The sequence below is a fragment of the Tiliqua scincoides genome, chromosome 9 (genome assembly GCF_035046505.1).
Source record: "Tiliqua scincoides isolate rTilSci1 chromosome 9, rTilSci1.hap2, whole genome shotgun sequence".
Classification (NCBI taxonomy): Eukaryota; Metazoa; Chordata; class Lepidosauria; order Squamata; family Scincidae; genus Tiliqua; species Tiliqua scincoides.
Genome location: NC_089829.1, coordinates 29,897,067 through 29,911,991, shown reverse-complemented (window position 1 = coordinate 29,911,991; position 14,925 = coordinate 29,897,067). Strand labels below are relative to the sequence as shown.

At 41.1% G+C, this 14,925-nt stretch overlaps 1 protein-coding gene across 6 annotated transcripts in view; it reads left to right on the top strand.

Annotated features, from left to right (window-relative positions):
* Window positions 1-805: 805 nt before the first annotated feature.
* The window catches only part of CHD9 (chromodomain helicase DNA binding protein 9), an 88,555-nt gene continuing 74,435 nt past the window's right edge, over window positions 806-14,925 (top strand). For 5 of the 6 annotated variants that reach the window (XM_066637634.1, XM_066637632.1, XM_066637635.1 and 2 more), the window contains exons 1-2: window positions 806-871; window positions 5,751-5,815. The gene's annotated coding sequence lies outside the window, so the exon portion shown is untranslated. Of the gene's footprint in view, window positions 872-1,226; window positions 1,258-5,750; window positions 5,816-14,925 lie in introns of those variants that run through there. The other variant, XM_066637631.1, reaches the window with a different exon arrangement.

The following is a 14,925-nucleotide window of genomic DNA, read 5'->3' as shown; positions in this document are numbered from 1 at the left end:
ACCTATTTCCAGCAGTGCTACCAAAATTGAACCTCTATGTTCAGGAGAAGTCTACCTGGGAAGACCAACTTGCTGAGGGGGAGAGGAGGAGGCAACAGGGTGGGTGTGTCCAGCAGGCACCTGCTTCACTATGACTGGGAAACAGGATGCTGAGGGGGAGGGGTTCGCTGAGGGGAAGGGGCTTTGGTTTCCCCTCCCCCCTCCGTCAGCGGAGGCCTCGGCCGCTCCCCCACCCCCTCAGCGCCTCCCGCCCTTTTCTCTTCAGCCTCCACACCCTTTCCCTCCCTTCCTCCAGGGTAGGTCATTTCCTCAGCCACTCCGCGCCCGGCTTCCTCCGGCGGCTGCTCTCCCTCCGCCAATGAGCGAGAAGGTGACAAATATGCAAATGAGCCACCCATCCTCCTCCTCCTCCTCCTCCTCCCCCCTGGATTCAACCGCCAACAGACAACTCTCCCCTCTCCCTCCCTCCCTCAAACACGTCCCCGCCCCGGGTTGGCTGGGGTCGCTGAAGAGGCGGTTGACGGCTGGCGCGCGCGCGCTCCCTCCCTCGTGGGAGTGCCTCGCGTGCACTGGCGCGAGTGAGGGAGGGGGAGCAGTGCGCGCGCGCTTCGTGGCTCTCCATTTCTCAGTCGCGCGCGCCGGCGTGATGGCGGGAGGGGTGGGGGGGAGTGTCTCTGGCTGAGGAGAAGCGCGTGCGAGGGGGAAGGTGGGAGGAGCGTGAGGGCGGGAGCCAATCAGGCCGCGTCGCGCCCCGCCCCCTTTCCCCTCAGCCGCCTCCGCCGCGCCACCTTCTGCCTCAGGCAGGGCCTTTGCCTGCCAGCCAGCGTGCCCGCCCTCCTCTTCCTCAGCCACTACCAAGCACCGCCGCCCGGTAAGCGCGCGCTCCCCTCTCACCTCCCCCCTCAGGCAGCACCAACTGACGTGGGGGGGAAGGGAAGAGAAGCAGCAGCTGCCCGCCAAAAGCCCCTGAGGGGGGGAAGAAGCCCTGAGCGTGGAAAGGGGGGGAGGGGATTCCCTGAGGGGAAAAGGGGCGTGGTCACTTTCTCTGCCACTCAGAGCCTGCCGACTGACCCTCCCTGAACAAGCTGTCAAGGAGGCATCGCCTCAGACGACGCGCGCGCACGCGCGTGCGTGGGCACGCGCGCACGCCCTCCCTCACACCCCTCTCAGGCTGCCCACCCCGCGTGCGCGCGCGTTATCGCGCCAGTGAAGCAGAGGGGGGGGGCTGGCCTGGCCGGGGCTGGCCTGGAGGGGTCGGTGAGTATGTGAGAAGCCGAGGCCTGGCCTGGCCTTGCCTTGCCCTTCCTCACTCTCCATCCATCTTCAGAGACCGGTTGCTGCTGCTCCTCCTCCACAAGAGGGAAGGAAGGACGCTGCTCAGGCCTCTGGGCTCTGTCACACCTTCTCTCTCTTGGCTGGGGCGGTCTCTCCTCCCTTCCCCTTCCCTGTGTCCTTTTCTGCCTCCTTCAGCGTGCTTCTTGCCCCAAATCTGGGTCTAGGGGGGCTGGGGGTGTATATAGGCATATATAGGCGTATAAGTATACATAAATGCATGGGGGTTTGTATATATGTATATATACCTGTCTAATGTAGATACACTGAAAGCATGTGTGGGAGTGTCATATACAGTCTTTATTTTTTTTTATGGGGAAAGAACTGCCTGTCTGCCACACCTGGAGTATTGCATCCAGTTCTGGTCGCCACATCTCCAAAAGGATACAGTGGAAATGGAAAAGGTGCAGAAGAGAGCAACCCCAATGATTACTGGGGCTGGGGCACCTCCCTTACAAGGAAAAGGCTGCAGCATTTGAGGCTCTTGAGCCTAGAGCAGTGATTCCCAATCTGGGGTATGTGTACCCCCCAGGGGTTCTTGCCAGGACTTTTAGGGGTACCTGAAAAAGAATTGAATAATGGTGGAAAAAAAGGCAGGTCTGTAGTAGACTGCCTTGTGGGGTTGGCATTAGACTGCCTTAAAGGGCTAGCATGAGTGGTACAATTTATAGAAACGAACTGCTAAGGGTATGCAAAAAAAAAGTTGGGAACCAATGATCTAGAAAATAGGTGCCTGAGTGGGGGACGACGACACATGATTGAGACGTACAAAATTTTGCAGGGGATGGATAAAGTGGATAGGGGGATGTTCTTTTCCCTCTCACATCCTCTGAAATTGAGTGTTGGGAGAGTTAGGGCTGACAGAAGGAAATATTTCTTTACTCAGCATGTAGTTAGTCTGTGGAACTCCTTGCTTGCCACAGGATGTGGTGATGGCATCTGACCTAGATGCCTTTAAAAGGGGATTGGACAGACTTCTGGTGGAAAAGTCCATCACAGGTTACAAGCCTTGATGGGTATGTGCAACCTCCTGATTTTAGAAGTAGGCTACCTCAGAATGTCAGGTGTAAGGGAGTGGCACTAGGATGCAGGTCTTTTGTTGTTCTGTGTGCTCCCTGAGGCATCTGGTGGGCTACTGTGAGATACAGAAAACTGGGTACTAGATGGGTCTTTGACCTGATCCAGCAGGGCTCTTCTTATGTACTTAATGCAAGTGCTGTGTGTAGACAGGCTGGCAAAGACTTCTTTACACAGTATGCAATCAGTCTTTTGAACGCCTTGCCAGAGCATGTGGTGATGGCATCTAGATACCTTTCAAAGGGGACTGGACAGGCTTCTGTAGGAAAAAAAGTTCATCACAGGTTACGAACCAAGATAGGTATGTGCAGCCTCCTGGTTTTAGAAGTAGGCATCTCTGAATGCCAGATGCAAGGGAGTGGCAACATGATGCAGGTCTCTTGTTGTCTTGTGTGTTCCCTGAGGCATCTGGTGGGCCACTGTGAGATACAGGAAGCTGGACTAGGTGGGCCCTAGGCCTGATCTTGCAGGGTTATTTTTATGTGCCAGTTTCACATCTGTAGGTGTGACCAAGAGGTGGATCTCCTTAAGTGGCAAGGATATGCAGTATATGTAACTGTACATATGTGTAGCAGATCTGGGCTCAGGGAATGAAACTCCATCTATTCCTGAAAGTATGTTTGTATTTCTCTGTGACTGAAGGTATCTCTTTTCTTTCCTAGGGTGGCTTTGAATGGGCTGGTCTGTCCCCCACATGTGCTCCTTCAGAATTTTTTAATATGGTCCTGTGTGGAGTTCCAGGGCTACTTCACAGGCAAAAAGGCAGGGTAGAAGTCTCTTGATGATAAAAAAAGCAGGAGAGAAAATTAGTCCACAGCATTTGTGGAGGTGGTAAGATGCATGTTGGGAGGGAGCAATGGTACTGACAGCTACTGAACTCTGGATCTGGTAGCAGGGTGTGTCATGGTGGGTGTATGACATATCCAGGTTCAGTGGTAGTATACATCTTGAATACAAGTTGATGATATTAACAGTAGGAGTGGGGCAACTGTTGCCTTTGTGTCTTGCTTGTGGGCTTCTTTAGAAGCATTGGGTCAGCCACTGTTGGAAATGGGATACTAAATTGGATGATCCCTTGACCTGACCTACCAGTGCACTTGCATTTTGAGCTGGTGTGGAAGTGGTATTGTCCACGATGGTATTGGACAACATTTTAACCCACTTTTCTACTAGGTTTTGGAAGCAAGGTATGCTCCTTTTCTGGTTAGTGGTAGATTTATTTGGTTGCATTGGATGGCAATTGTGTGTTCACAGTTAATCCATCTCTTGGTCACATCTTCATGCTTGAAAGTCTCACAGACATTTTACATGCGCCCTCATATGTATACGCGTTGCTCTGTTACTGGAAAAATTGGAAACTTGTCTATGAACAGATATTTGTAATCTGCTGGAACACCTAGATTAAGTTCTCTGGAAATAGCTATTGAAGTGGATAGGTAGAAGAAAGCTTTGTGTTGTACTGGTTTACTGAGATATCTACAAGTTCCCTTCAGATGGAAAAAGGCAGCAGCCTAGAAGTTTAGTGCTTGATTGTTTGATACCAGTAGACTTGAACTGGCTTCCAGTGAGGTGGGTGGTGCTACAGTCAGCTTTGTAGTTGATTTTGCAGAGTTTTAAAGTAACTCCCCTCCAAATATGAGAACAAGTAAATAAAATGCTTGTTTAAACACTTTGGAATAGTACTGGAAATAATTTCGACAGTGATTGAATGCACAGTGAAAAAGGTTTCATGCAGTAATGTTAGTACTTACTCTACTAATGTTCTTTGCTGTCTTATTTCCTTCATCATCATGACAGCCCTATAAGGTTGGTTGTGTTTTTTTACACAGGTGGGAAAACAGTTGCAGTTTTTTTCTGAAAGCATCCCATCATCCCTGAGCTGAGACTTGAACCTAAGGCTAAGCGCAGCATGCTGGTCCAGTGGCCCATGTTAAGAGATAAGGTGGCAAGGGGAGTACATGGGAGAAAACTGTCAGAGCAGGCTGCAAAATGTTTGCAGAATGAGATAGTAGCCTATTCCGGGTGGTGTATGTAGTAAAGTTGCTTTCATGATAGGACAGTGAAGGATTGAAACTAAGGAGGGTTTCTATTTACTACCAGTTAAGAGAATATTGGATAAATACTGGTAGGAAAACAGATCAATTAGATTTGTTAAGTTTCTGGTGTAAATAGAAGATGAGAGTTTGAGGGTTACATTTCAGCCCACAGAAAGTCATATGGACAGAGGGTAGTTAGTTGGAATAAGGTAGGGATTTGGACAGTCTTTCTTATGAGCTCAAGGATGCAGAATTTTAAGTTATTTTGGGTTAGGCTTGTCTTAATGTGAAATTTGGTGACTTTTGTGAAAAGGTGGGGATGTAGAAATTTAAGAGCAGGTTTTGCCCTGTAACTGAAATGTGTACTTATTTGAAACAGATAGAGGTACTTCACGTATTCTACACTTTCCATGTCCAAAATTATGAAATACTTTTTACCGAGCAGCTAAAAAATGCTGGAGTTAAGTAGCAATATATAGCCATGAAAATAAATGGCAATCATATTTGTCTCCTATTCCCAAAGGTCTTTTCGTATTGCTGCTTCATAGCTTCACCTGTTGCCTTATTTGTAAGTTTCTATTTATACAGATTTGTCTAATTTCTGCAGGGGAGATGCTAAGTATGACTATTTTTGGCTTTTTGATTCTGGAAAACTTAATATCGCACTTAAAGGAAATCTTAAATGCAGTTTTGGTATCGAAAATATTCTTGCCAGGCATATTTTTATGATCACTTCTCCAAAAGAGACTGGAGCATTCTATCTCATGAGCAAATGCCTGATTGTGAGTGTTCCTTCATGCTACTTGCTGTGTTATTTACTCTAGTGCAGGGGTGCCCAAACCCCGGCCTGGGGGCCACTTACGGTCCTCAGAGACTCACGATCTGGCCCACGGGGAGCCCCTAATCTCCAGTGAGCCTCTAGTCCCCCGGAGACTTGCTGGAGCCCATGCTGGCCCAATGCAACTGCTCTCTGTGTGAAGATGACTGTTTGACCTCTCACATGAGCTGTGGGATGAGGGTTCTCTCCCACTGCTTGCTCTTTCACGTCTGTGATGCAGCAGTGGCAGCAAAGGAAAGGCCAGCCTTGCTTTGTGCAAGGATTTTTATAAGCCTTGAGCTATTGCAAGACTTTCATTCATTCATACAAGTTGCATCGCTAATATATTCATTTATGTAAATTTATTCAAATTTGAAATGTAAATTAATTTGGCCCCCGACACAGTGTCAGAGAGATGTGGCCCTCCTTCCAAAAAGTTTGGACACCCTTGCTCTAGTGCTTACAGATTCTTTCTTTGTCTTTTACAGATTTCTTTCTTTGATAAGTACAAAGAACAGAAATTGAGTCATCATTTCTGTGATGTTAATACTTAGTAAGTACAAATTCATATTTACAAAAAACTCATTAGGAATTTGGTTTGGCTGTTGATCAGTTGTACTGAAACCTTTTTATTCAACAATTTCCTAATGCATAGTGTGTCAAATATATATTGCATCATGTTATATTACCATTTAGATTAGAGAGGAAGACTAGAACACTTTGAAATTAACTATTGCCTTTCGTAGTCTTGTGCAAGATAATGGCTTATCCATAGTATTACAGAAGTATATGGAATTCAGCAAACATCACAGTATGTAAGCGCATGTAAACTCTGTACAGTAAAGCATGTAGTCCAACAGACTTTTTTTCTTTTACTGCTTCTGTTTTTTTTGTCTCTGTGATGTAGATAAAACCATTGATATGAACCTAAAGATGCATATGTGCAGCTCTCATGCCAGATTCTTACTGTTTCTGAAATTTTCACTGAGCTCCTTACATGATGAAAGTTGTTGGTATAAGATAGTGGGAAATGTGGCAAGATAACTGTTGCCTAAATCAACAGAATTAAATCTGACATATATCATCTCTATCTCCTTTCTGGAAAGAGGCACATCAATGACTAAGAAAAGAAACTTGATTGAGAATTGTGTTCCTGTGAGGTATGGAAATGGTGTTTAGCCTCAAGGACCTCAAACTTAAATATATTTTGGAAGTAGTATCCAAACAATTACCTGCGTGCTACCCATTAACTGAGAGATTTACAAGTTACAAGCTTAATTAACTGACAGATAACAATATGACAAGGTCTAAATAATACATTTTTATACACTTCTGTAGCGTTCTTTAATATTTGAGCTTGTTCTATGAATTAAACCTGTTGTATCTGTTATGGTGGTTAGAACTGGGAAATAGAAATTTAAATTAGTGTTTGGCAATGAAATTCACCAGATAACCCTGACCAAGCCTCTGGCTCAGCCTATCCTACTGGTAGGTTTGTTAGGATGGCAAAATAGCGCTTTGAGCAGGGCATGATCCATGCACAACTAATAATAATTCATGAAAGAGGTCAGTAGCCACATTACTATTGTAAAAAATCAAGACTGCTTTTATAATTTCCCTATTGGTCTTCATTATAATTTGTGTGTGTCATTGCTCCATGCTCCTTGACTTAGTGAACATACCTTTTGAAGTATGGGTTGTTGCGTGTAAAAGCATGTATGAGTTTCATAAAATAACTAAGATGCAGCACATACCACTGTATATGGAACAGTTTCAATGCTTTCACTTCCCCGTAATGTATAATATATTTCAATTTGTTCTTCTCATAACTCTGTTTTTAGAATAGGCCCTAAGAAACGTATCTGTCCTTTTTAGACCTTGGATCTGATCACTTGGAAGTCATCTCTTCAGAGTTGGATCACTTTCTGTTCCCTCATTAAAAAAAAAAAGGCTTTCTCAAGTGGCAGGTGTTCTAGAGCATGAGGATTCTGAATGATTTTAAAGTTTGTTAGGATGACTTTTTGGATTTTGATATCAGTTTTATGCAGAGCCTTCCATTTTTCTGAGAATGAAAGATTTAAAATCCCTTCTGATTTCCACAACTATCTTAATATTTTGGATACGCTGTAGTACTTGTACACAGAGTGAATGGTTAGTTCACAGGTACTTGGCTTCTTTCATTGCTCCTGCAGTTTTAGTCAGCATATCACCTAGGTCTTCTATCTGAGTTTGTGTATTAGGGTAACATACTTTTTGAAGAACCAGCATACATAAAGGTATCTTCTATTCAAACTAGAAGCATTTACTTTTGATACATTTATGATGGTGACTATTTTAGAGTTAGTATGCTTTTTAAGAGTAGTAATACTTATTGAAGGTGTTTGATTTGGAATTGTTATAGGCTGAAGCTTCCGTGTGGGATATAAAGTTTAAATGGTTTAGACCAGCGGTTTTCAAACAAGGCTCTGGGACTCTCTAGTGCAGTGGTTCTCACACATTTAGCACGGGGACCCACTGGGACAGAACAGAATCTGTCGGGTCCCACTGGAAGTGATGTCATTACTAGAAGTGACATCATCAAGCAGGAAAAATTTTAACTATCCTAGGCTGCAATCCTACCCACACTTTCCCAGGAATAAGTTTCCTTTACTATCATTGTTAAAAGAATATACATAGTAGTTTGTTAAAAGTACAGGTCTATAACATTTCCCCAAATGCAGTCACATATCATGGTAGTATCAAGTCTAATATATTAAAAATAAAATATTGAAATGAATGGGGACCCACTTGAAATTGTCTTGCCACCCACCTAGTGGGTCCTGACCCACAGGTTGAGAAACACTGCTCTTGTGAGTTGTGACTCAATATTTGGTGGCTCACAAAACTGACAGGGCAGATTAGGCTATATGCATCAGGGTTAAACAAGCTGCTGCTTGGAGGGGGGTGCACTGTTGCCCTATCACCATTATAGCCATACCCCTTGGCATTTATAAATTGGGTAGCAGCCCCTAGGACCTCTAAAAAGTTTGAGAACCACTGATTTAGACAGTCAAGCTGCCTATCTGACTGATGCTTAGGGACCACGCCCATAACTTCTGCTTTTCCCCAGCAACACCATAAGTTCTGGTGTTGCTGGGAAAAAGCAGGTGGTGGGACCATTTATCTTAGGACCATCCAATCTCTCAGCCAGCATCAGTGTACCTGCCCCCACTCCCAGCTCCCTTTTTTCCTCCTGTTGCAGGTCTCAGAATTCCTACAAATTATCCCTTTTTCTTTCCTACACCACTGTTTAATCTCCAAAATCCTTTAAAATCCCAAAACAGCTTATCTTCACACTCTCCCCACCTAAAAGTCCCAAGGATTCTTTTCTACTGACTTACTGCCATTTCAACACTTATTCCATCTTGACTGTAAATGCTGGCAAATTACAAATACTCCTAATACAGCACTACTAATTTAAATGAAATGGGATAGGGGGGAATGTTGAGACATGCAACAGCAGCTTCTTAGCTGATTTAAGGGGGGGGGAACCTTAAAATGTTCCCTCTTGTTTCTTACATTTCCAACAACTATTGGACATAGTTTCATACATTTTGGCTAATTTACTTGGTGTCACATACCAACGATAAATCATCTTATATATATTTTCCTTAATGTTAACATTCAAAGTAAATTTTGTCTGTTTTAGCCATAATTTCTCCCATCTGTCCACTGAAAGTTCATAGCCCACATTTTTTGCCCACTGGATCATGCATTCCTTAACCTGTTCATCTTCTGTTTCAAACTTCAAAAGCAATTTATATATTTTAGATATTACCTGCTCATCTGATCTTAATTGTTTCTCCAATATTGTCTCTCCCTCTTCAAAACCATATAATTTTTTATCAATTTTAAATCTTTCTAATAATTATAAATACATAAACCATTGGCAGTCAAAACCCTCTGCAATCAATTCCTCTCTAGACTTCAAAATACATTGACCTTGATTACATTTCAATAAGTTCTTATACAATAACCATTTATCTCCTGGTACAGTTCCCAAACCAAAATGTGCTTCTTGTGGTGAAGCTAAGAGTGGAATTTTGTTGTAAAACCTTTTCTTATAACGATTCCATATCTTCCACAGTGCATGTCTAACATAATGATTCTTGAATTTCATATTCACTTTCAACTTATCATACCAAAGATATCCGTGCCAACCAAATCTTAAATCATATCCTTCTAACTTCAACAATTTTTTGTTTTGCAACAATATCCGTTCTTTAAGCCACAGAAAACAACATGATGCATAATAAGTCTTCAGATCAGGCAGTCCTAAACCTCCTCTTTCTTTTGCATCTTGCAAAATCTTAAATTTCACTCTTGGTTTTTTCCCTTGCCATATAAAACCTGTCACATCTTTCTGCCACTCTTTGAAAGGTTTATCAGAAAGTAATATTGGTATATTCTGGAAAAGAAAAAGCATTTTTGGTAGTACATTCATTTTAATTACAGATATTCTTCCCAAAAAAGATAATTTCAACCTTTCCCATCTTGCAAAATCTTTTTTTATTTCACCCCAAACTTTAACATAATTATTTTGAAATAACATACAATTCGTGTTTGTCAAAATAATACCTAAATACTTAATCTTCTTCTCCACTTTGAACCCAGTCTTATTCATCAACTTCGATTGGTCTTGTTCGTTCATATTTTTAGATAAAATTTCTGTTTATTTATCTTAAATCCTGCTAATGACTCAAACGTCTTCAACTTAACCATCAACAACTCTGTCTTTTAAAGGTTTTTCTAAGATCAAAACCATATCATCTGCAAATGCTCATAATTTAAAACATTCATTTTTAATCTTTGCACCATGTAGTCTTTCATCTTGTCTAATATCTCTACATAACACTTCTAAGGCAAGTATAAATAAAAGTGGCGACAATGGACATCCTTGTCGTGTTCCCTTTTGAATCTCAAACATTGTTGATAATTCTCCATTTACCACTACCTGCACAGTTTGTGATGTATAAATTGACTTTATCCATTGAATAAAGTTCTCTCCAAAGTTCATCTTCTCTAAGACAGCAATCAAGAAAGTCCAACTCAAATTGTCAAACGCCTTCTCAAAGTCCAAAAAAATCAATGCTAATTGTTTCTCTATCCTTTTATCATAATATTCCAGCAAATCCAATACTATTCTAATATTATCACTCATGTGTCTTTTCGGTAAAAAACCACATTGATCTTCATGTATAAGATTTTGTAATATCTTCTTCATTCTGCTTGCTAAAATTGCTGTAAATATTTTACAATCATTATTCAACAAGGAAATAGGTCTGTAATTTTTTATATCCATCAAATCCTGTCCTTCTTTAGGAATCAAAGTTATATTTACTGCCTTCCATGAATCTGGCATTTTCCCAGTCTGCAAAATATCATTCATCGTGTTAAGCAGTGGTAAACTTACTTCTTCTTCTAAACATTTATAGAATCTACCTGTTAAACCATCTGGACCCGGAGCTTTATCTATATTAATCTTCTTAAGAACATAAGAACAGCCCCACTGGATCAGGCCATAGGCCCATCTAGTCCAGCTTCCTGTATCTCACAGCGGCCCACCCAATGCCCCAGGGAGCACACCAGATAACAAGAGACCTCATCCTGGTGCCCTCCCTTGCATCTGGCATTCTGACATAACCCATTTCTAAAATCAGGAGGTTGCGCATGCACATCATGGCTTGTACCGCATAATGGATATTTCCTTCAGAAACTTGTCCAATCCCCTTTTAAAGGCGTCTAGGCTAGACGCCAGCACCACATCCTGTGGCAAGGAGTTCCACAGACCGACCACACGCTGAGTAAAGAAATATTTTCTTTTGTCTGTCCTAACCCGCCCAACACTCAATTTTAGTGGATGTCCCCTGGTTCTGGTATTATGTGAGAGTGTAAAGAGCATCTCCCTATCCACTCTGTCCATCCCCTGCATAATTTTGTATGTCTCAATCATGTCCCCCCTCAGGCTTCTCTTTTCTAGGCTGAAGAGTCCCAAACACCGTAGCCTTTCCTCATAAGGAAGGTGCCCCAGCCCCGTAATCACCTTAGTCGCTCTCTTTTGCACCTTTTCCATTTCCACTTTGTCTTTTTTGAGATGCAGCGACCAGAACTGGACACAATACTCCAGGTGTGGCCTTACCATCGATTTGTACAACGGCATTATAATACTAGCCGTTTTGTTCTCAATACCCTTCCTAATGATCCCAAGCATAGAATTGGCCTTCTTCACTGCCGCCGCACATTGGGTTGACACTTTCATCGACCTGTCCACCACCACCCCAAGATCTCTCTCCTGATCTGTCACAGACAGCTCAGAACCCATCAGCCTATATGTGAAATTTTAATTTTTTGCCCCAATGTGCATGACTTTACACTTACTGACATTGAAGCGCATCTGCCATTTTGCTGCCCATTCTGCCAGTCTGGAGAGATCCTTCTGGAGCTCCTCACAATCACTTCTGGTCTTGGAAAAGTTTGGTGTCGTCTGCAAACAGCCACTTCACTGCTCAACCCTGTCTCCAGGTCATTTATGAAGTGGTTGAAAAGCACCGGTCCCAGGACAGATCCTTGGGGCACACCGCTTTTCACCTCTCTCCATTGTGAAAATTGCCCATTGACACCCACTCTCTGCTTCCTGGCCTCCAACCAGTTCTCAATCCATGAGAGGACCTGTCCTCTAATTCCCTGACTGTGGAGTTTTTTCAGTAGCCTTTGGTGAGGGACCGTGTCAAACGCCTTCTGAAAGTCCAGATATATAATGTCCATGGGTTCTCCCAAATCCACATGCCTATTGACCTTTTCAAAGAATTCTATAAGGTTCTTTATTGCCTCTACAACTTCACACAGAGTTATTCTATTATTTAAAATTTCCCTTTGTTCTTTAGATTTCAGAGTAGAATGTATAGAATAGATACAGTTCAGAAAGCTAAAGATTTTATGAAGGAATTCGAAGGAGGAGGAGAAAGAAGAGAACAGGAAAATCTAAAGGATATGCAACAAACCCAAATAGATTTTCAAATAATTAGTTCAGAAGATTAGCTATGGAGTATAAGTTTTTATCTTGGAACATTAATGGAGCTAATGCTCCAAATAAGAGGAAAAAAATATTTTATTATTTGAAGAAACTTAAAAAAGATGTGATTTGCCTTTTAGAGACGCATATTAAAAAAGGTCATACAAACTACTTAATACAGAGAAAGTTAGGACAAGAATTTTTTTCAACAAATTCAAAGAAGAAAAATGGAGTGGTTATATATGTTAAAGATTATTTAAAACCATAACTTGTGTTTGCAGATGAAAAAGGCAGGTGGTTGGCTGTGGAAGTTATAATTTCGGGAGTAAGAACTTTACTTTTGGGTTTGTATGCTCCAAATCAAGAAAGAGGAGTTTTTTTTAGGCAATTATTGGATGTACTCTTAAATTACTCATATTCAAGTTATTGTTTGATGGGAGATTGGAATGCAGTTGTGTCACCACAAAGGGATAAAAAATCTGAGAAGGAGATTAAGATTTCTCAAGGGAAATTACCAAAAACTTTTTTTGATTTGGTAGAAGGTTTAGGGGTTGTAGATATTTGGCGACAAATGAATGGAAATATAAAAGAGTTTACCTATTATTCAGAAAGACACAGATCATTTTCAAGTATAGATATGTTCTGGGTGACGAAGGATATTGTAATAAAAACTTCTAAAACAGAAATTCTATCAAAGACTCTTTCAGATCATAATCCAATAACTATGACTATTAAGATGAAACGTACAACATATAGATGGAGATTGAATGAATTGTTGTTACAAAAAGAGGTTATAATAAAGGATGCTAAGCAGAAATTAAGGGAATTTTTTAATTTGAATTTAAATAAGGGAACAGAAATGAGGATAGTTTGGGACGCTAGTAAAGCCTTTATGAGAGGATACTTTATTCAGAAAAGTATAGAATGGAAAAAAGAGAGACAAATTAAGTTTCAGAAAATTGAGGAGGAAATTAAAAAGAAGGAATATGAGTTAATAGAAGTCCCAGGAGATAAAAAAAATAGTACAACAAATAAAAGATTTACAGCATCAATTATCTTTGATGTTGAATCAAATGGAAATTAAATTAAAGTTTGTGAAACAAAGATATTTTGAGCATGCCAATAAACCAGGGAAATGGTTGGCCTACAAATTGAGGAAGCAGAGAGAGAAGAGAGTAATTTTAAAATTGCAGGAGGCGGGAAAAACGTATACTGATCAGGAGGATATAAAAAAAATAATTACAAATTATTATGCTAATTTATACAAAAGTCAAAAAATAGATCAAGTAGAAGTAAAGAACTACTTGGATAAACAAAATTTACCAAAAGTGTCTGAAGAACAAAGCAGCTTCTTAGCTCTGAAGATAGTTCAGTAATTTGTGTGGAGTGTAGTAGAAATACCATGGCCACATTAGGGATCTTTGATGGTCCAATAAAGCCTTTGGATCTTTTGACACTCTGACATCAAATGTGTTTAGTCTCCATTCCAAATTTATATTGTTGCTAATGGTGTCAATTTGATTTAAGGGGGGGGGGGAACCTGCCCAGTATCAGTTGTACTGAAATAGCTTATTCAATTGACAGTTACCTTTATGATGGGGCTAGCATAGCTGCATAGCATTGCTGCAGTTTGCTTTTTTAACATCTAAACTATAATTTTGAACATTCTAAACATTCTAAAAATGTTTGTTTCAACCTACATTCTCACTTTCATAACTTCTAACTATAGGTAGTAGAATAGATTTTCAAAGTAACAGCAGATAATTCTGGCTAGTTTTTCTCTTATAAAATCTTAAATTCTTTAATTTTTGTGTTTCGTAATGTTGGGAGTGTTTAAGGAAGTGTTAGTACTGGACCAGCTGTACGTGGGTGTCTTATGAAGTGCAGGCCTACCTGTAATATTAGGGTAGTATGTTCAAATTTGGTATTTTTTCTGGGACTTTGCTCTCTAAAAAGTCAGGAGATATAATCTAAGTTGCAACCAAGTCCTATGAATTACTGTGCCCATATATATGTTTCGTATGTAATGCAATAGTTGCACGGGTCCAGGATTTGTGCTAGACCTAAGCATAGATTGGGGCTATGGTGCTGGCAACAGCTACTCCAGAGTTTGCTATCTCTGAGTGACAAAGCAAGCAGTAGGGAGACAAGGAGAAAAGTACTTGCAGAATGTGCCTTCATTTGTACCCTCTTGTTTACTCACAAGCAGATACTTTACACCTAACTGAGAATAAGGTTGAGTCCTAAAACACTTCCAAGAAAATGGCACAGACCTTTGTGATGCTTTGACAGGATACATTTTGAGGGATTGATGTGTATTGATTAAATGAAATTATCTCTGAGAACGTAGGCAATAGCATGATTAGCAAATTGTCATTCATTAGAAGTCTGCATACTATGGGAGAAGAGAACCCTGAGAGATTAATAATTCAGTTGCCTTTATCATGTGCCATCTCTAATGATACATGTTTGCCCACTACTAAACACAATAAAGTTGCTTCCTATTTAAAGTGAATGTTTCCATGTTGCAGTTTCCTCCATCACTCAGGAGAAGTCTGACTAGAAAAAAATTTATTGTTTATCAGACAGCTGGTATACTTAAAATGTTATTT